Source organism: Oncorhynchus gorbuscha, linkage group LG11, assembly GCF_021184085.1.
Source record: "Oncorhynchus gorbuscha isolate QuinsamMale2020 ecotype Even-year linkage group LG11, OgorEven_v1.0, whole genome shotgun sequence".
Taxonomy (NCBI): Eukaryota; Metazoa; Chordata; class Actinopteri; order Salmoniformes; family Salmonidae; genus Oncorhynchus; species Oncorhynchus gorbuscha.
In genome coordinates, this window is record NC_060183.1 from 35,107,854 (window position 1) to 35,128,490 (window position 20,637).

Sequence of the window (20,637 nt, forward strand, 5' to 3'; positions counted from 1 at the left end):
CACAGTCCAGTAAATGTTTTTCCTCCGCCATCTGGTTGTCATCGTGAGAGGAGCCCCTTTCCCACCGTCCCACCCACACCCACTAAGCACCCACCCCACCCCAGGCAACCCTGTAGGGAGGCCCTGCTGGTCCAAACAGAGCTGTACTTCAGAACACACCCTAACCCTTCCTTCACCATAACCTCACTGGTGATGACATGGAGCTGTGGGGCAACCTCAGAAAGGCTGAGGGAGCGAGGGAGGAAGTCAATCAGTCAGCCTTTCTTCACAATCCATCCAGCTCTCCCACAGCCAGCAGCCAGCCAGCCCTACTCCTCAACTCACCTAGCCATCCCAACCCACACAGCCCTCCCCAACCAACAAACCAGCCAGCCAGTTAGTCAGGCCTCCCCAACCAGACCTCCCCCAGCCAGACAGCAAGCCCTCCAGCCCTGACCCACCAAGCCCTCAACCCTCCCTGCATAAAAAAATATAGTTTACGATATAATACTACAGTACTTACTATAGAATTATGTAGTAAATTGTAGTATACTGTGCAATACTATACTGCACACTGTAGTATCCCTTGACCATGTGTAGTACTTAGTATACTATAAAAAATATAGTAAATACTACAGTATTATCCACAAAAGAAACACTGTAGTAAATACAACAAATGTCTGCAAAAACACAACCTTTTGTTACTACAGTAAATACTACAGTATTTAGTTTGCATATACCCTGCCCCCGCATCCCCCATATCCCAATGTGTGCCACTCGTAAGTGAGAAACCTACATGCCTACAAGTATAAATCATATATTGTGTCCCCTACAGGTTATTAAAAAGAACGGACGCTCTGAAGTCTCTGTTCAGAACCTAGTCCTACCTACCTACCTACAGGTTATGGAAAATGCGCTCTTTTAGTATTTCTCCAGTAGGTTTCCTCAAGAAGAAAGCCTACGCTAATATGTCAAAGATAATATATCAAAAATACCACAGTAAATGCTACAGTATACGACGGTCTCCAAAAACACTACAGTAATTCTTATAATACAGTCAGTATATACATATATTTTTAAACAGTATTTATACTATAGTAAGCTATAAATACAAAAATACTACAGTTAATACTATAGTATTCCTACCATAGTATATACACTAGGGCTCCAGAGTGGCGCAGCGGTCTAAGGCACTGCATCTCAGTGCAAGAGGTGTCTGTCTTTCGCTGCCTCCAGCTCTGCCGTGGGGCGGCGATACTCTCCCGGCTGTACCCAGGGTCCCTTGCCATCCAGGATCTCTTCCCATGTCCAGGATTTTGGAGATCGCTGCTGCTGCCCGTTACCACGCTGCTTGATCCTCTGGTGGTGGGTGATTCTGTAACGGTCTTCTTCTCTGATGAGGAGGAGTAGTAGGAAGGATCGGAGGACCAATGCGCTGCGTGGTAAGTGTCCATATTGTTTAATAAAAATAATGAACACTGAACAAAACAAAACACGACAACGTGAAATAACAAAACCGAAACAGTTCCCACAACTCTGATTGCGAACCATACCAGGCCAAACAAAGAAATCCCAAATTATAGAAAAAGGAACATAGACTGCCCACCCCAACTCACGCCGTAACCATATACTAAAACAAAGACAAAACAAAGGAACTAAGGTCAGAACGTGACAGTGTCACTACAGTCCCTGGTTTGAATCCAGGCTGTATCACACCTGGCTGTGATTAGAAGTCCCATAGGGCGGCGGACAATAGGTCCAGCGTCATCCAGGTTTGGCCGGGGTAGGCCGTCATTGTAAATAAGAATTTGTTCTTAACTGGCTTGCCTAGTTAAATAAAAATACACTATTAGTCTTTTTTCCTGTTGTTTCCACCACCCACCCCCAGGTGCACCCTGAGGCTCAGCTAAGGCTCTGACATTAACACAGGGTAGTCACCAGCTTAAAAACATGTTTTTACTGCAGCTCCACCACCACCACATTACAAAAGTAGCCGGTGAGTAAATGTATACAGATTTAAAATCCAATGAGATTCTCTTAGGTTGTAGAGCTCCTTGTTGTTTTCTTAGACACGAATCGAAATGTATAAATACTTCTTCACTTTTCAAGCACTGAAAATACAGTATAGCTGTGAATATTCTTAATGCCATGGCAACTTAAGTACACATGAATCCTATAGCCAGCCGTGATGAGATGCGACAACATGAAACAATTATGGCGACAATAGACACAATCAACCATCCATGTCCGCAGACAGAAATACATACACACGCCTATAGCTAGCAGAGAATAACATCTTAACGTCTGTAATTACAAAGAGAGCGCTTCAGTCCCAGTCTCAAGATGGGTATGATCAAATGGAATATGACTACACTGAGTCCATGAAACATATGAAGGGGGTTATGTTAGGGGAAGTTATAATTTATTTGTTCAACATTATCCTGCTAACCCAAGTGTCTCTCGGCTCTGTGTGGGTTGTCATTTGGCCGGAGATGAATCCAACACATCAGGAGACGCAACTTTTATTTTCGCCTCTCAAACGAGTGGTGGGGCACACGTTTTAAAAACATTACGTTGAGATTCAGACAGGACAGGTGTCAAAGGAAATAAAGTCACTCAGATGTAGTTGGGTTGGTTGTTTTAACACCCTAGGTCTGAGCCCCCATCCTAGGCCCCCATCCCCTATCTCAAAGCCTCCACACTCAACCTGGTCTCAGACTCAGCACCACTCCCCTTACATGACTGGCCTGAACCACAGAAAACAGTACACATTTACATTACATTTACATTTAAGTCATTTAGCAGACGCTCTTATCCAGTACAGCATGGGTTTACTCTATGAATATCTAGTCACTGCAATGGTCTGTATACAGGATCTAAAACAAAAATATATTGGTGTACATGTCGATTATATACCTCACTTCAATTGTTTGCATTGACTGTAATTGTTTACATTATTTTGTGTGGTATTTGTGTTAAAGTAATCTCTATTTTTGTCTCTTCTGAATAAATAAATAAACTCTACTGAACAAAAATACACACAACATGTGAAGTGTTTGGTCACATTTTTCATGAGCTAAAAAAAAAGATCCCATAAATTGCTGAGGAGTATTTATGTCTGTAATAAAGCCCTTCTGTGAGGGGAAAAAAATATATATATATATTCTGAATGGCTGGACCTGGCTCCCCAGTGGGTTCACCTGCCTCCCAAGTGAGTGGGCCTATGATTATTTGGGGGCCTATGCCTTATTTACATAAGTAATCAGACCCTTGCTATGAGATTCGAAATTGAGCTCAGGTGCATCCTGTTTCCATTGATCATCCTTCATATGTATCTACAGCGTGATTGGAGTCCACCTGTGGTAAATTCAATGGATTGGACATGATTTGAAAAGGTACACACCTGTAAGGTCCCACAGTTGACAGTGCATGTCAGAGCAAAAACCAAGCCATAAGGTCGAAGGAATTGTCCTCAGAGCTCCGAGACAGGATTTTGTCAAGGCACAGATCTGGGGAAGGGTACCAAAACATTTCTGCAGCATTGAAGGTCCCCAAGAACACAGTATTCTCCATCATTCTTAAATGGAAGAAGTTTGGAATCACCAAGTCAGTGGCAGGGAGACTAGTCACAATCGAAGGAAAAGATGAGCGGAGCAAAGTACAGAGAGATCCTTGATGAAAACCTGAAAATAGCTGTGCAGCAAAACTTCCCATCCAACCTGACAGAATTTGAGAGAATCTGTAGAAACTCCCCAAATACAGGTGTGCCAAGCTTGTACCATCATACCCAAGAAGACTTGAGGGTATAATTGCTGCCAAAGGTGCTTCAACAAATAATTGAGTAAAGGGTCTGAATACTTATGTAAATGTGATACTGCAGTTTGTTATTTTTATACATTTGGGGAATTGTGTGTAGATTCATGAGGGGGAGGAAACTGTTTAATCAATTTAACAATATGGCTGTAACGTAACAAAATGTGGAAAAAGTCAAGGGGTCTGTATACTTTCCGAATGCGCAGTATTTACAAAAAAAGGGATTTCTCTTGTATTTCATATGGGTTATTGTGTTCCCCTTTGTTGTCCTCTATGTAATCCCTAATACAGATTTGACAGTAACAGACAATGAGGTATGGAGTCATAGACCTAGTCTTGATGAAGTGTCCAGACAGCATAAGTGACAAATAACCTGCAAAGTTTGTATATCCTGCAAAGCTAGACACTTAATAAGCTAGTAACAAATGGGCATGTTTTATTGACAAAATGCGCTGACGTAAAGTGTCGCTTTTCAAGAAATGTGTCATCAACATCTGTCATGAACATTTTGAGTGAATAACAAAAAAAATACAAAAGATCTAGTTATACTCTAAGAATAATTTGTAAGAGGAATGTGATACATTTGTTACAGAGCCATATTGAAAAGGTCTCACTTCCCTGCCCTTTTCTACTCTTGAAACATTGTGCTCTGGTGAGTAACATTTTCCAATATTTTTATTACATTCAATATGGCAAATAAATATAAAACTTGACCAGCCCTCCTTGCCCCCATAGTCCAGAGAACAACCTTGTATTTAACCTACCTTAAGTGCTTTTAAGTGCTTTTCCAGACTGTTTTACAAAGAAATCCAGAATGGGTGACTGTGACATGGTGTTTGGATAAGAGGTACGAACCCTGGAAAGGCAACAAATCTTAGAAGTGAAGCTAAGGAGCTCATCATTCTCCAGCCAGCCAGGAACACGTTCAGATGACATAACAACCCTTCAAGGTCAAAATATACCCCTCCCTCCATATCTCCCTCGCTCCCCGCCACCCTCTCTTCCCTTCTCCCCAGTACATGACACCCTGTCCCTTTCCTTCCCTTCCCACCCAAGCACCTGACACGCTTCCTACCCCCTCCCTCCCTTGTACCTTACACCCTGCCTCCCTCCATCCCTCCTTTGTACCTTACACCCACTCTCTATCCCTCCCTCCACTCTTTCTGACACCCTGACTGATTCCCGATTTTTCCACCCTAATTCCGAAGTGTGCACCTGCACACTTTCGTGCACCAATTTAGCAATGGTGGAAACTCCCTCCTGCTAATCCTTGCACTAAACCTTTTCTTTTAAATCTATGACTGGGAGTGCGCAAGTGCATACTTCACGAGAAGGGTGGAGAATTGGGACATAGCCCCTCTCTGTCCCTCCTGAACTTCCTTCTGCAGGCCATCTGCCCCCCTTTACCACCTCTCCCACTCCCGTCCAGCTCTCCCACCTACTCAACGGGTGCTCACACACACCCAGGCATGTACACACACACACTCCACACACCTCAGCACTGTCAACGCACTCCACAGGGGTCCCACCGCAATACCACAGATCAACACCAGGGGGAGTCTCACCATCTCAGGCTGCACCTGGAACAGAACACGGAGGAGAAGTTAAGAGTGACATTTGAAACACTATGTAAATTTATGTAAATGACCATTCACGATATACAGTGCCTAGTGAAAGTCTACACATCCCTTGCACACCGTCTTCACATTTAAAAAGGATTACAGATTTACACAACCTATTCCACATTTTCTCAAGTGAATTACATTTTCAAAATTCATACAACAAAAAATGAAGATGTCTGGATTGCGTGTCTTTACACCTTTGTTTGGCAGCTATTACAGCTTTGAATCATTTTGAAAAATATTCTATCAACTTTGCACAACTCTTAAGGCAACATATGTCCATAGGTTTTGTCAAAATTGCTCAAGCTCAGTAAATTAAGTTGGGAACTATTGATGGACGGCAATATTTAAACATTGTCTCTGATAATTTTAGTCAGGACTGAAACTAGACTACTCAGGAATACTGGAAACACCCCTATTGCTCTCCATCAAATTCACAACCAAATTTACTGAGCTTGAGCAATTTTGACAAAAACAATGGATACAGTGGGGCAAAAAAGTATTTAGTCAGCCACCAATTGTGCAAGTTCTCCCACTTAAAAATATGAGAGAGGCCTGTAATTTTCAACATAGGTACACTTCAACTATGACAAAATGAGAAGAAAAATCCAGAAAATCACATTGTAGGATCTTTTATGAATTTATTTGCAAATTATGGTGGAAAGAAAGTATTTGGTCACCTACAAGCAAGATTTCTGGCTCTCACAGACAGCTCTGTACAGCTTTGAAGGCTCCTCTGAAGCCTTCTTTAAGAGGCTCCTCTGTCCTCCACTCATTACCTGTATTAATGGCACCTGTTTGAACGTGTTATCAGTATAAAAATCACCTGTCCACAACCTCAAACAATCACACTCCAAACTCCACTATGGCCAAGACCAAAGAGCTGTCAAAGGACACCAGAAACAAAATGGTAGACCTGCACCAGGCTGTGAAGTCTGAATCTGCAATAGGTAAGCAGCTTGGTTTGAAGAAATCAACTGTGGGAGCAATTATTAGGAAATGGAAGACTTACAAGACCACTGATAATCTCCCTCGATCTGGGGCTCCACGCAAGATCTCACCCCGTGGGGTCAAAATTGATCACAAGAACGGTGAGCAAAAATCCCAGAACCACACGGGGGGACCTAGTGAATGACCTGCAGAGAGCTGGGACCAAAGTAACAAAGCCTACCATCAGTAACACACTACGCCACCAGGGACTCAAATGCTGCAGTGCCAGACGTGTCCCCCTGTTCAAGCCAGTACATGTCCAGGCCCGTCTGAAGTTTGCTAGAGAACATTTGGATGATCCAGAAGAAGATTGGGAGAATGTCATATGGTCAGATGAAACCAAAATATAACATTTTGGTAAAAACTCAACTCGTCGTGTTTGGAGGACAAAAAATGCTGAGTTGCATCCAAAGAACACCATACCTATTGTGAAGCATGTGGGTGGAAACATCATGCTTTGGGGCTGTTTTTCTGCAAAGGGACCAGGACGACTGATCCGTGTAAAGGAAAGAATGAATGGGGCCATGTATCGTGAGATTTTAAGTGAAAACCTGAAAGATGAAACGTGGCTAGGTCTTTCAGCATGACAATGATCCCAAAAACACTGCCCGGGCAACGAAGGAGTGGCTTCGTAAGAAGCATTTCAAGGTCCTGGAGTGGCCTAGCCAGTCTCCAGATCTCAACCCCATAGAACATCTTTGGAGGGAGTTGAAAGTCCGTGTTGCCCAGCAACAGCCCCAAAACATCACTGCTCTAGAGGAGATCGGCATGGAGAAATGGGCCAAAATACCAGCTACAGTGTGTGAAAACCTTGTGAAGACTTACAGAAAACGTTTGACCTCTGTCATTGCAAACAAAGGGTATATAACAAAGTATTGAGAAACCTTTGTTATTGACCAAATACTTATTTTCCACCATAACTTGCAAATTCATTAAAAATCCTACAATATAATTTTCTGTATTTTTTTCTCATTTTGTCTGTCATAGTTGAAGTGTACATATGATGAAAATGACAGGCCTCTCTCATCTTTTTAAGTGGTCGAACTTGCACAATTGGTGGCTGACTAAATACTTTTTTGCCCCACTGTATATGTAGCCCTAATAATTGTGCAAGGTTGGTAGAATCTTATTTTAAATTATTCACAGCTGTCATGGCTGCCAAAGGTGCTTCCCCCAGTGGCAGTTGGTGCCATTTTAAGATGAGGGAGAAAAAAAAATTTCAACAGGATCGGCAAAATGAATTTACCCATGATCACACTTAAACACAGTTCACATTCATAGCAACCACATACAAACAGCATGATCACTTTGATCATTGTAGCTATAATTCCTTCTCACATCTATGCGCTCTCCTTCTGTCACCTTTTCCCTTCACTTGAGGACTTCAGTGCACAACAGATCAGCTGTCTGTGACTAGGCGAAAAAATCTTTCCAAGCCAAACCTTCATATCATAACCGCTAACTGCTACACACAGCCTACATCATTGTCACCATTATTAGCTAACGTCATAATCAAGATATCTATTGCCATATCTATGAATCAAAATCAAATACAATGTTATTTGTCACATGTGCCGAATGCAACGGGTGTAGACCTTACAGTGAAATACTTACTTACAATCCCTTAACCAACAATGCTCTAAGAAGGTAAGAAGATAAATGTGTTCAGTAAAAAATAGATAAGAGAAATAGGAAATAAAAGTAACATAATAAATGTAACAAATAATGGTGTGTTCCGGAGTTCTAAATTGAGCAGCTGCTGAAAAATGAGCTCCTGTATATATTGAGATTTAAATGGTTTTTTAGAGTGAAGTACATCAAAAAAATCAAGAGAAAACTGCAAGACTCAATAGAAGACAAAACAAGGAACAAACCAAAAAAGACAGGCTTTTGAAAAATTAACTATTTTTCATAAAATTGTACAGCGTGATCCTGGACAACACCCTGTCGTTCTCAACTAACATCCAGAGTGGCCCTCAGGTTCATGCTATGGTAAAGTAATCCCTATGCACTATTGTAAAGTGGCTGTTCCACTGAGTCATAAGGTGAATGCTAGCTGAAGCTAGTTTGCTAGCAGAATTGTTTACTTGTTGCTAAGCAGTTGCTAGGGACTCTCCTGGAAGAAGCTAGCTAGCTTACAAAGAATAACAACAAAAAATATCTAGTTAACAGAAGAAAGGAAGACAAAAGAAGGACAAAAGAAAAAGGAAAAGAAAGAGGACAACAAAGTGAAACAGTCAGCACTTCTATTGCAACTCGCTGTTGGCTTAACGTAGGAGACCTCTGTGCCAAAGCTTTCGTCGTCCTAACGTCAGTCTACACTGCTATCTGCCCAGCAGCTAGCCAGCTAGCATACGTCCACCGTCTACCGAATAGCAGCACTGTAGAAACTATTACACTCAACTGAACGACTTGATTAGTGTAGTGTTAGCTAGCTACATAGTTGTCTATATACTTGCTATACACCAAGTCACTTGGCTCTGTCATAACCTCACATGGTCTCTCCTATCATTGCTATGCAGACGACACACAATTAATCTTCTCCTTTCCCCCTTCTGATGACCAGGTGGCGAATCGCATCTCTGCATGTCTGGCAGACATATCAGTGTGGATGACGGATCACCACCTCAAGCTGAACTTCGGCAAGACGGAGCTGCTCTTCCTCCCGGGGAAGGACTGCCCGTTCCATGATCTCGCCATCACGGTTGACAACTCCATTGTGTCCTCCTCCCAGAGCGCTAAGAACCTTGGCGTGATCCTGGACAACACCCTTTCGTTCTCAACTAACACCAAGGCGGTGGCCCGTTCCTGTAGGTTCATGCTCTACAACATCCTCATTGCAACTCCCCTCCAAGTCTCCGACCACTACCCCTGCCTCACACAAGCGGCGCAGGTCCTAATCCAGGCACTTGTCATCTCCCCGTCTGGATTACTGCAACTCGCTGTTGGCTGGGCTCCCTGCCTGTGCCATTAAACCCCTACAACTCATCCAGAACGCCGCAGCCCGTCTAGTGTTCAACCTTCCCAAGTTCTCTCACGTCCCTTCCGTCACCCCGCTCCTCCGCTCTCTCCACTGGCTTCCAGTTGAAGCTCGCATCCGCTACAAGACCACGGTGCTTGCAGGTGGCGAATCGCATCTCTGCATGTCTGGCAGACATATCAGTGTGGATGACGGATCACCACCTCAAGCTGAACTTCGCAAGACGGAGCTGCTCTTCCTCCCGGGAAGGACTGCCCGTTCCATGATCTCGCCCATCACGGTTGGGACAACTCCATTGTGTCCTCCCTCCCAGAGCGCTAAGAACCTTGGCGTGATCCTGGACAACACCCTGTCGTTCTCAGCTAACACCAAGGCGGTGGCCCGTTCCTGTAGGTTCATGCTCTACAACATCCGCAGAGAACCCTGCCTCACACCGGCAGGCCAATCCAGGCACTTGTCAGTCTGGATTACTGCAACTCGCTGTTGGCTGGGCTCCCTGCCTGTGCCATTAAACCCCTACAACTCATCCTGATCCTAGTGCTTTCCCAAACGTCATCTCCCTGGTCTGGATTACGGTGCTTGCCTACGGAGCTGTGAGGGGAACGGCACCTCAGTACCTCCAGGCTCTGATCAGGCCCTACACCCAAATAAGGGCACTGCGTTCATCCACCTCTGGCCTGCTCGCCTCCCTACCACTGAGGAAGTACAGTTCCCGCTCAGCCCAGTCAAAACTGTTCGCTGCTCTGGCTCCCCAATGGTGGAACAAACTCCCTCACGACGCCAGGACAGCGGAGTTAATCACCACCTTCCGGAGACACCTGAAACCCCACCTCTTTAAGGAATACCTAGGATAGGATAAAGTAATCCTTCTCACCCCCCTTAAAATATTTAGATGCACTATTGTAAAGTGGCTGTTCCACTGGATGTCATAAGGTGAATGCACCAATTTGTAAGTCGCTCTGGATAAGAGCGTCTGCTAAATGACTTAAATGTAAATGTAAATAATGAACCATGTGACAATAAGACATGGTGGTCTGTGATTAGAGTTTGATCTTGTTTCAAGTTCATATTACACTCTGGGGCGGCAGGGTAGCCTAGTGGTTAGAGCGTTGGACTAGTAACTTTTGTAAGTTCAAACCCCCGAGCTGACAAGGTACAAATCTGTCGTTCTGCCCCTGAACAGGCAGTTAACCCACTGTTCCTAGGCCGTCATTGAAAAATAAGTTAAATGAAGGTCAAATAAAAATATCTATGCATGGCGGCACCACAGAGTGATGTCACGACACACTGTAGCCGCAATGCTACAACAAGAACAACAAGAACAATGCTGTGTATCTGTGTATTGCCCCCACCTGCTGGTAGGAAAGATACATTGACTCGCGTATGTGTGACAGAAAACTACCTTGGCATGTTATAGAAGGTTCCAGACAATTTTCACTTAATTTTGAGAAACTTACCCCAAACAGCTATTTACTTCCTCATCCTCTTTGTGCAGTACGGAGTAAACATGAACACTTTTTCCAAAAACACATAAATACCTAATTTTTAAATCCATTTTGTGTGTGACTCGAGCAATGTCCCCTATCATTTTCTGTGTATATAACAGTGCGGATAAAATTCCTAATGACACAATTTCATGTGTACAACATCTAAAGACCTGCATAAGTATACTTTTTCCATTTCTAAAAGCACTTATTTGAGTGTTTTAGCAGAATTTGTTCATGTTTTTTCAGAGCCCTGAAATTGCAAAAAAAAGTGTCTGGACCCCTTTACATAATTTTTAAAAGATTTAGTTGTAAAAAAGCTAGATTCCCCATTGACATACCTATATCTACATATAGGTCACTAATTCACTAGTCTTTTAAAAGCAGTCATAATGACAGCTTGTTGGTGAACGTTGTTTATGTTGCACCATTACACATCAGGGCCGCAGGGTGGAAGGTCTGTGCTGTACTGTCTAATTCCATGTTTATGGTCTGCCTTTTATAACACAGAGAGAGAAAACAGATTGGGCCGGGGCTGCTACTGCCCTGGCCACAGGCACACAGAAATATCATCATACCCCCTCCTCCCTCACTCCTAGTCCTAACCCTCCTCCCTCACTCCTAGTCCTAACCCTCCTCCCTCACTCCTAGTCCCAACCCTCCTCCCTCACTCCTAGTCCCAACCCTCCTCCCTCACTCCTAGTCATATCCCTCCTCCCTCACTCTGCTAATTGATGCCTTGTATACCATCCACTCATCTATAGTTCTGTACAGCTAGAGCGACATCACAATGTTGTTTTTATTTCTTTTATTGACTAATCAGCTGTAAAGCAAATTGCCCGTTGAAGATAATAAATATCCTCTACTGTCAAAACATAGAAGGTTATAACTTAAACCCAAATCATGTGCTCTCGGCCATACACACTCCTCCTGTTAATTGATCCTTCAGTAGCAGTCACCCATCTGGCAATTCCTCAGTTCTGTTCAGCTAGGGCAACAGTGGCACAGACCTACTCTAGAACTCCTTTACCTTAAAGGTGAATACAAGCTTAATGAATGTAGTTGTACGCATGTGCATGCACTTGGGTGGAGTAAGAGTTTTTAAAGTCTATTGGCTAGTGCAGTGGTTTCCAATTTTTTTCTAGTCCCATACCCCTTCAAACATTCAACCTCCAGGGTCAGCGTATTCTCAAATGTTGTTTTTTGCCATTGTAAGCCTGCCACACACCCACTATATGATACATTTATTATACATAAGAATGAGTGTGCGTTTTTGTCACTACCCGGCTCGTGGGAAGTGACAAAGAGCTCTTATAGGACTAGGGCACAAATAATAATATAATAATCAATAATCAAACCTTATTTGTTGTTAAAAATTGTGAATAACTCACCACAGGTTAATGAGAAGGGTCTGCTTGAAAGGACGCACATACCTCTGCAATGTCGGTTGGAATTGGAGAGAGACTCAGTCTTAAATAATTTTCCACACACAGTCTGTTCCTGTATTTCGTTTTCATGCTAGTGAGGGCCGAGAATCGACTCTCAGATAGGTACTAGTTGCAAAGGGCATCAGTGTCTTAATAGCACGATGTGCCAAGGCAGGATACTCTGAGCACAGCCCAATCCAGAAATCTGGCAGTGGCTTCTGATTTTATTCAATTTTCACAGAAATGCTTGTTGCAATTTCGATGAGGCTCTCGATGAGGCTCCAGTGGACTGGAGGCAGGGTATGAAATTGATAACAACTCCAGTTTTTTGTGTCGTCCGTTTTGGGAAAATATCTGTGTAATTGCACACCCAGCTCACTCAGGTGCTTCGCTATATCACATTTGAACATTGTCTGTAAGCTTGAGTTCATTTGCACACAAAAAATCATACAATGATGGAAAGACCTGTGTGTTGTCCTTGTTAATGCAGACAGAGAAGAGCTCCAACTTCTTGATCATTGCCTCAATTTTGTCCCACACATTGAATATAGTTGCGGAGAGTCCCTGTAATCCTAGATTCAGATAATTCAGGTGAGAAAAAACATCACCCAGATAGGCCAGTCGTGTGAGAACCTCGTCATCATGCAAGCAAGCAGTCAGACAAGTGAAAATTATGGTCAGTAAAGAAAACTTTAAGCTCGTCTCTCAATTTTAAAAAAAATACTTTGCCCCTTGATAACCAGGGCACTTCTGTATGTTGTTAAAGCATGGTCGCTGCCCATATCATTACATAATGCAGAAAATACACAGGAGTTCGGGGGCCTTGCTTTAACAAAGTTAACCATTTTCACTGTAGTGTCCAAAACGTCTTTCAGTGGATGCTGCAGTGTACCCAAGTGGCGTCAGGAGCAACTGCTTGCACGTGCGTTACCACTCCACTATGTCTCCTCTCCCTGTCATGGCTATTGCGCCATCAGTACAGATACCAACACATCTTGACCACCAAAGTCCATTCGATGTCACAAAGCTGTCCTGGTTCCAGTGGTTTGCAGAAGAGGATGTCTTCCATAATCGACCCCCCCATAATTGTAACGGACATACACCAGGAGCTGTGCCAGGCCAGCCACGCCTGTTGACTCATCCAACTGTAACACATAGAATTCACTGGCTTTTATGCGAAGCAGTAATTGTTTCAAAATGTCTCCTGGCATGTCACTGATGCGTCGTGAAATAGTGTTGTTTGATGAAGACATTGTCTGTATAGTTATTTGGGCCTTTTCCCCCAGCATTGTCAAATCAAATCAAATTTTATTTGTCACATACACATGGTTAGCAGATGTTAATGCGAGTGTAGCGAAATGCTTGTGCTTCTAGTTCCGACAATGCAGTAATAACCAACGAGTAATCCCAGCCATATCCCTGGCAGCAGGAATAATTAAGTCCTCCACAATAGTATGGGGTTAGCTTGTACTAACTAGCCACTCAGTAGCTCATCATATAAGACACTTCTATCCCCTCCTTATTTTGTATTTTTATTTTACCAGGCAAGTCAGTTAAGAACAAATTCTTATTTTCAATGACGGCCTAGGAATAGTGGGTTAACTGCCTGTTCAGGGGCAGAACGACAGATTTGTACCTTGTCAGCTCGGGGATTTGAACTTGCAACCTTTCAGTTACTAGTCCAACGCTCTAACCACTAGGCTACCCTGCTACCCGGCTACCCTGCCGCATTAATGGTGTCACGTTCTGTCCATCGTTCGTATGTGTTTCCTTGTTTTAGTGTTGGTCAGGACGTGAGCTGGGTGGGCATTCTATGTTGTGTGTCTGGTTTGTCTATTTCTATGTTTGGCCTGATATGGTTCTCAATCAGAGGCAGGTGTTAGTCATTGTCTCTGATTGGGAACCATATTTAGGTAGCCTGTTTTGTGTTGGGTTTTGTGAGTGATTGTTCATGTCTCTGTGTTTGCACCAGATAGGACTGTTTAGGTTTTCACGTTTCTTGTTTTGTATAGTCTGTTCATGTATAGTCGTATTTATTAAAAACATGAATAACCACCATGCTGCATTTTGGTCCGCCTCTCTTTCACCAGAAGAAAACCCTTACAAATGGTATCTGTTGCTTTTATACTTGACTTACTACTTATACATCTTAATTCTCGCTCAAACTCCCTTGGCTTATTTTTCAAATTGGCATGGTTCGTTTCTAAATGTCTGCGCAAGAGTAAAGGTCTCCCGTGGGGGAGTAACGGTTCATGTGATTGGATGTTAATTATTTGACTAGGCTACCTGTATTTGACATTGTGTTGTTATTTCACTGAAATTCTCACAAGTGAGAAAAAAATATCACCCAAATGTATAGCCATGTTGGAAAATCTAAATGGACTGTTTGAAAATGTGAATCACATTTTTATTTGGCGTACCCCCGACGGCATTACGCATTCCCCAGTTTTGGAACAGCCGGGCTAGTGGCTACATACTGGTAGTAACTCCTACTGTTCAGGTGGCGCTCAGCGGTCGTCATCATTGGCCTACTAGCTGCCACTGATCCTTTTCGCCCTCTCTGTTTATTGGTTTCACCTGTATTGTGTTTAGGGTGATTAGTCGGGCTATGTTAACCAGTAGGCCCGCCTGCTCTTTGTGAGGGATTGTTTGTGTAACTAGTGTGCACGTTTGAGTTTTAACGTGTTTCCCATTTCGTGGGTTTTTGCTGGACTGTTTAAGTCCCCGTGTTTGGGGCATTTGTTTTGTGTGCTCCCTGTGTTTCGTGGGGTGGCTTATGTTCGTTTGTGCATTAAATAGCACTACCCTGAACTCTCTGCTTCCAGCGCCTGACTTCGCACCCACTACACCCAGATCGTTACAACCCACTGTTTAAAAAGTTGTTGACTGCCAGATGTAAAGCAAATTGATGCTCTGAGATAACAGATATAATCTATTCTACTTTTTCAAATTTCTAGTGTAAAAATAACCTTCTTAGCACCATAACAGACAGTTATAACGTTAACCCAAATCCAGTACTGCACAACTAGACATTACAGGAGGGTGTGCACTGTGCCATTTATTCAACATGCCTCAAACGTAAACAGTAGCTCATACTCACACCAGCTACTACACTTAATTTTTTGAATGACTCAAATGACTCTCCAAAACCTTTGATGGTACTTTGAAGATAATACAGTTACAAAGATGTGTTGTAATTGCACAATTTCAGGTAGTATCCAGTTCAAAGTTTTTTCTCTCCCTAATAATTTTTGGAGGTTCTAGTTCAGGGAAAATGTGTGTAGGCTGGTGCTAGGGCTGCTGCTGGTGGGTGCTGAGGGGCAGGGAAGGAGGGATGGTGGGAGGCAGGGAAGGAGGGAGTGTGGGAGGGAGGGAGGGAAAGTGTAAAGCTGGGATGGGTGGGTTGCAGAGAGAATAAGAGGGCAGGGAGGGCTGTTGGTGGGTGGCTACTGGTGGGTGCTGCATGCAGCCTGCTGGAGTAGGGTGCGAGGCTACTGGTGGGCGAGCATGGATCACACCAGGAAGATTAATTAGCCTCTGACAGTGAGAGCTAACATTGCAGGGCCATCTGGAGTGTGTGGAACTTTAGGAGACTCTAGAATCGTGCTGTGTTCTTATTGATGAAACACTGTCCCCCAGACACCATGCAAATGACAGATTGGAGGGCAGTGGAGCAGGACATACATCAACACAGGGTGTGACCTTTATTATAATCAGAGAAAGGTCATGCAGCGGTCATTTACAGAGTGTCACATTGAAAGTAACTGTGAAAAGAGACCTGTGTTTGCAAAAATTGTCGAAAGAGGGTGGTGTGCACAATTTGGTTGCAGAACACGGGAGAGTTCTCATAGAATGCCAGCAAAAAAGTTTCCATTTACATGTTGCTTATGAGTGCATTTCACAATACTTTTGGATGGTACTTGGATTTTAAGAATCGTATGAATGGCCTTATATAAGGTCCTGATATAATGTTTGTGTCATCACAAATCAACTGCATTATACTTAAAAAAAATAATAACTTCAACCAGTAAAATGGCTCTTAGGCTGGATTACAAAGCTAGCCAATATCAATGAGCGTTAGCATTCTAGTTAACTGCTGCACCCAAAATAGGTATTTTGCAAAGATCACAACCAAATTTCCATGGAGAACAAGAGCACCTCCTCCCAGCTGCCCACTGCACTGAGGCTAAGTAACACGGTCACCACTGATAAATCCATGATAATCGAACATTTCAATAAGCATTTCCCAATGGCCATGCGTTCCTCCTGGCTACTCCAACCCCAGCCAACAGCCAACCCAACCCCAGCCAACCCCCCCCCCCCACAGCTACTCGCCCAAGTCTCCCCAGCTTCTCCTTCACCCAAATCCAGACAGCAGATGTTCAGAAAGAGCTGCAAAACCTGTACCTGTACAAATCAGCTGGGCTAGACAATCTGGACCCTCTCTTTCTAAAACTATTCACCACCATTGTTGCAACCCCTATTACCAGCCTGTTCAACTTCTCTTTCGTATTGTCCGTGATCGCTAAAGATTGGAAAGATGCTCATTTTCAAAAGGGGTGACACCCTAGACCCAAACTGTTAAAGACCTATATCCATCCTGCCCTGCCTATCAAAAATCTTCAAAAGCCAGTTAATAAACAGATCACTGACCATTTCGAATCCCACCGTACCTTCTCCGCTGTGCAATCCGGTTTCCGGGTGCACCTCAGCCACGCTCAAGGTACTAAACGATATCATAACCGCCATCGATAAAAGACAGTACTGTGCAGCCGCCTTCATCGACCTGGCCAAGGCTTTCGACTCTGTCAATCACTGTATTCTTATCGGCAGACACAATAGCCTTGGTTTTTCTAATGACTGCCTCGCCTGGTTCACCAACTTCTTTGCAGACAGAGTTCAGTGTGTCAAATCGGAGGGCATGTTGTCCGGACCTCTGGCAGTCTCTATGTGGGTACCACAGGGTTCAATTCTTGGACCGACTCTTTTCTCAGTATATATCAATGAGCTCTTGCTGTGGGTGATACTTTGATCCACCTCTACGCAGACGACACCAATCTGTATACTTCTGGCCTTTCCTTGGACACTGTGCTAACTAACCTCCAAACGAGCTTAAATGCCATACAACACTCCTTCCATGGCCTACAACTGCTCTTAAACGCTAATAACACCAAATGCATGCTTTTCAACCGTTCGCTGCCCGCACCCGTCCACCCGACTAGCATCACCACCCTGGACGGTTCTGACCTAGAATATGTGGACAACTATAAATACCTAGGTGTCTGGCTAGACTGTAAACCCTCCTTCCAGACTCACATTGAACATCTACAATCAAAAATCAAATCTAGAATTGGCTAGAACAATGACCCCTTCACTCACGCCGCCAAACTTACCCTAGTAAAACTGACTATATTACCGATCCTCGACATCGGCGATGTCATCTACAAAATAGCTTCCAACACTCTACTCAGCAAACTGCAGTCTACAGTGCCATCTGTTTTGTTACCAAATCACCTTATACCACCCACCACTGCGACCTGTATGCTCTTGTCGGCTGGCCCTCGCTACATATTCGTCGCCAGACCCACTGGCTCCAGGTCATCTATAAGTCTATGCTAGGTAAAGCTCCGCCTTATCTCAGGTCACTGGTCACGATAACAACACCCACCCGTAGCACATGTTCCAGCAGGTATATCTCACTGATCATCCCCAAAGCCAACACCTAATTGGGCCGGCTTTCCTTCCAGTTCTCTGCTGCCAGTGACTGGAACGAATTGCAAAAATCGCTGAAGTTGGAGACTTTTATTTCCCTCACCAACTTTAAACATCAACTATCTGAGCAGCTAACTGATCGCTGCAGCTGTACATAGTCCATCTGTAAATATCCCACCCAATCTATCTACCTCATCCCCATACGGTTTTTATTTTATTTACTTTTCATCTCTTTTACACACCAGTATCTCTACTTGCACATCATCATCTGCTCATTTATCACTCCAGTGTTAATCTGCAAAATTTTAACTATTCGCTCCTATGGCCTATTATTGCCTACCTCCTCATGCTTTTCGCACACACTGTATATAGACTTTATTTTTTCTACTGTGTCATTGATTTGTTTATTGTGTTATTGGCTTGTTTATTGTTTACCCACTAACGGCATCGATATGACAACAGCCAGTTAAAGTGCAGGGCGCCAAATTCAAAACAACAGAAATCTCATAATTAAAATTCCTCAAACATAGAAGTATTTTGCACCATTGTTTTACACCATTGTTGTTAATCCCACCACAGTGTCCGATTTCAAAAAGGCTTTACGACGAAAGCACAGCAAACGATTATGTTAGGTCTGCACCTAGTCACAGAAAAACACAGCCATTTTTCCAGCCAAAGAGAGGAGTCACAAAAAGCAGAAAGAGATAAGATGAATCACTAACCTTTGATGATCTTCATCAGATGACACTCATAGGACTTCATCTCACGCAATACGTATGTTTTGTTCGATAAAGTTCATATATACAAAAATCTGATTTTACATTGGCGCGTTATGTTCAGTAGTTCCAAAACATCCGGTGATTTTGTAGAGAGCCACATCAATTTACAGAAATACTCATAATAAACATTGATTAAAGATACAACTATTATGCATGGAATTATAGATACACTTCTACTTAATGCAACCGCTGTGTCAGATTTCAAAAAAGCTTTACCGAAAAAGCACACCATGCAATAATCTGAGTACAGCGCTCAGACAACAAATCAAGCCATACAGATAATAATAATAATAATAATATAAATATCCACAATGTTGTGGAGTCAACAAAGTCAGAAATAGCATTATACATATTCACTTACCTTTGATGATCTTCATCAGAATTCACTCCCAGGAATCCCAGTTCCACAATAAATGTTTGATTTGTTCTGTAAAGTCCATCATTAATGTCCAAATACCTCCTTTTTGTTCGTGCGTTTAGCCCAGAAACCAAATGCTCAATGCGTGATCGCTTAGTTCAGACGAAAAGTCCAAAAATCTTCAATAATGTTCCAACCGGAAAATTCCCCTCACGTGAACGCGCATGGTCAGCTCATGGCTGTCAGGCAGAACTCTGACTCAATCCCCTCTCATTCCCCCCTCCTTTACAGTAAAAGCATCAAACAAGGTTCGAAAGACTGTTGACATCTAGTAGAAGCCTTAGGAAGTGCAATTCGATAGGCGAAGAGTTGAAAAACTACAAACCTCAGATTTCCTACTTCCTACTTCCTGGTTGGATTTTTTCTCAGGTTTTTGCCTGCCATATGAGTTCTGTTATACTCACAGACATCATTCAAACAGTTTTAGAAACTTCAGAGTGTTTCATATCCAGATCTACTAATACCATGCATATACTAGCAACTGGGCCTGAGTAGCAGGCAGTTTACTATGGGCACCTTATTCATCCAAGCTACTCAATACTGTTCCCAGCCATAACAAGTTAAATCATATGAAACAATGTCATTAAAATAAGTTGACTCACCCACATACGTAAAATTCATGGATGCCCACGTATTCATTTTGAAGCATGGGCCGTGTTTAACAGCATCAAAACCATGATGCATCATGGGTAAATTGTGACCTACTGACTGATCTACAAATAATATTTAATCGTTATTTATGATTCAACTTTATTTGTAGATCGGTCAGTCTTGCCTTTAAAGTCGGCTGCAATGTTGAACACGCCCATGGTTTAATTTAGTTGTGTTTTTCTGGTCAGGCAAGACGACGCAACAACCAATGGGTGAATTCCTGTCGGTTCACGCTTGGTTCACTCACATGAAAAAAAGACTATAGTGTATACAATGGTAGGAATACTATATAATTCACTGTATACATATTTGCAGACTTTACTGTAGTATTCACCAGTAGCGGTGCATGGGTAAAATGCAGTAGAGGTGCATAGGTAAAATGACTGAGGAAGCAAAGCCAGTTAAAACAATCCATATTACAACCTGTTGTGATAATTGCGTTGTTTGCTCTATAACCCATTTGTTCATACGTCACTGATATCTACAATAAGGCCTTGACAACAGTCACACAGTGGCAGAATAAATTCAACTACACATACAGTTGAAGTCGGAAGTTTACATACATCTTAGCCAAATACATTTAAACTTTTTCACAATTCTTGCCATTTAATCCAAGTAAAAATTCCCTGTTTTAGGTCAGTTAGGATCAATACTTTATTTTTAGAATGTGAAATGTCAGAATAATTTAATGAGAATGATTTATTTAGGCTTTCATTTCTTTCATCACAATCCCAGTGGGTCAGAAGTTTACATACACTCAATTAGTAGTTGGTAGCATTGCC

At 42.9% G+C, this 20,637-nt stretch overlaps 1 non-coding gene across 1 annotated transcript; it reads left to right on the forward strand.

The window, feature by feature from the left end:
- The first annotated feature begins 888 nt into the window (after positions 1–888).
- LOC123989635 lies at positions 889–941 on the forward strand. Its single transcript, XR_006830591.1, has one exon. It is a non-coding gene; the product is annotated as a U7 small nuclear RNA (small nuclear RNA).
- The last annotated feature ends 19,696 nt before the right edge of the window (positions 942–20,637 follow it).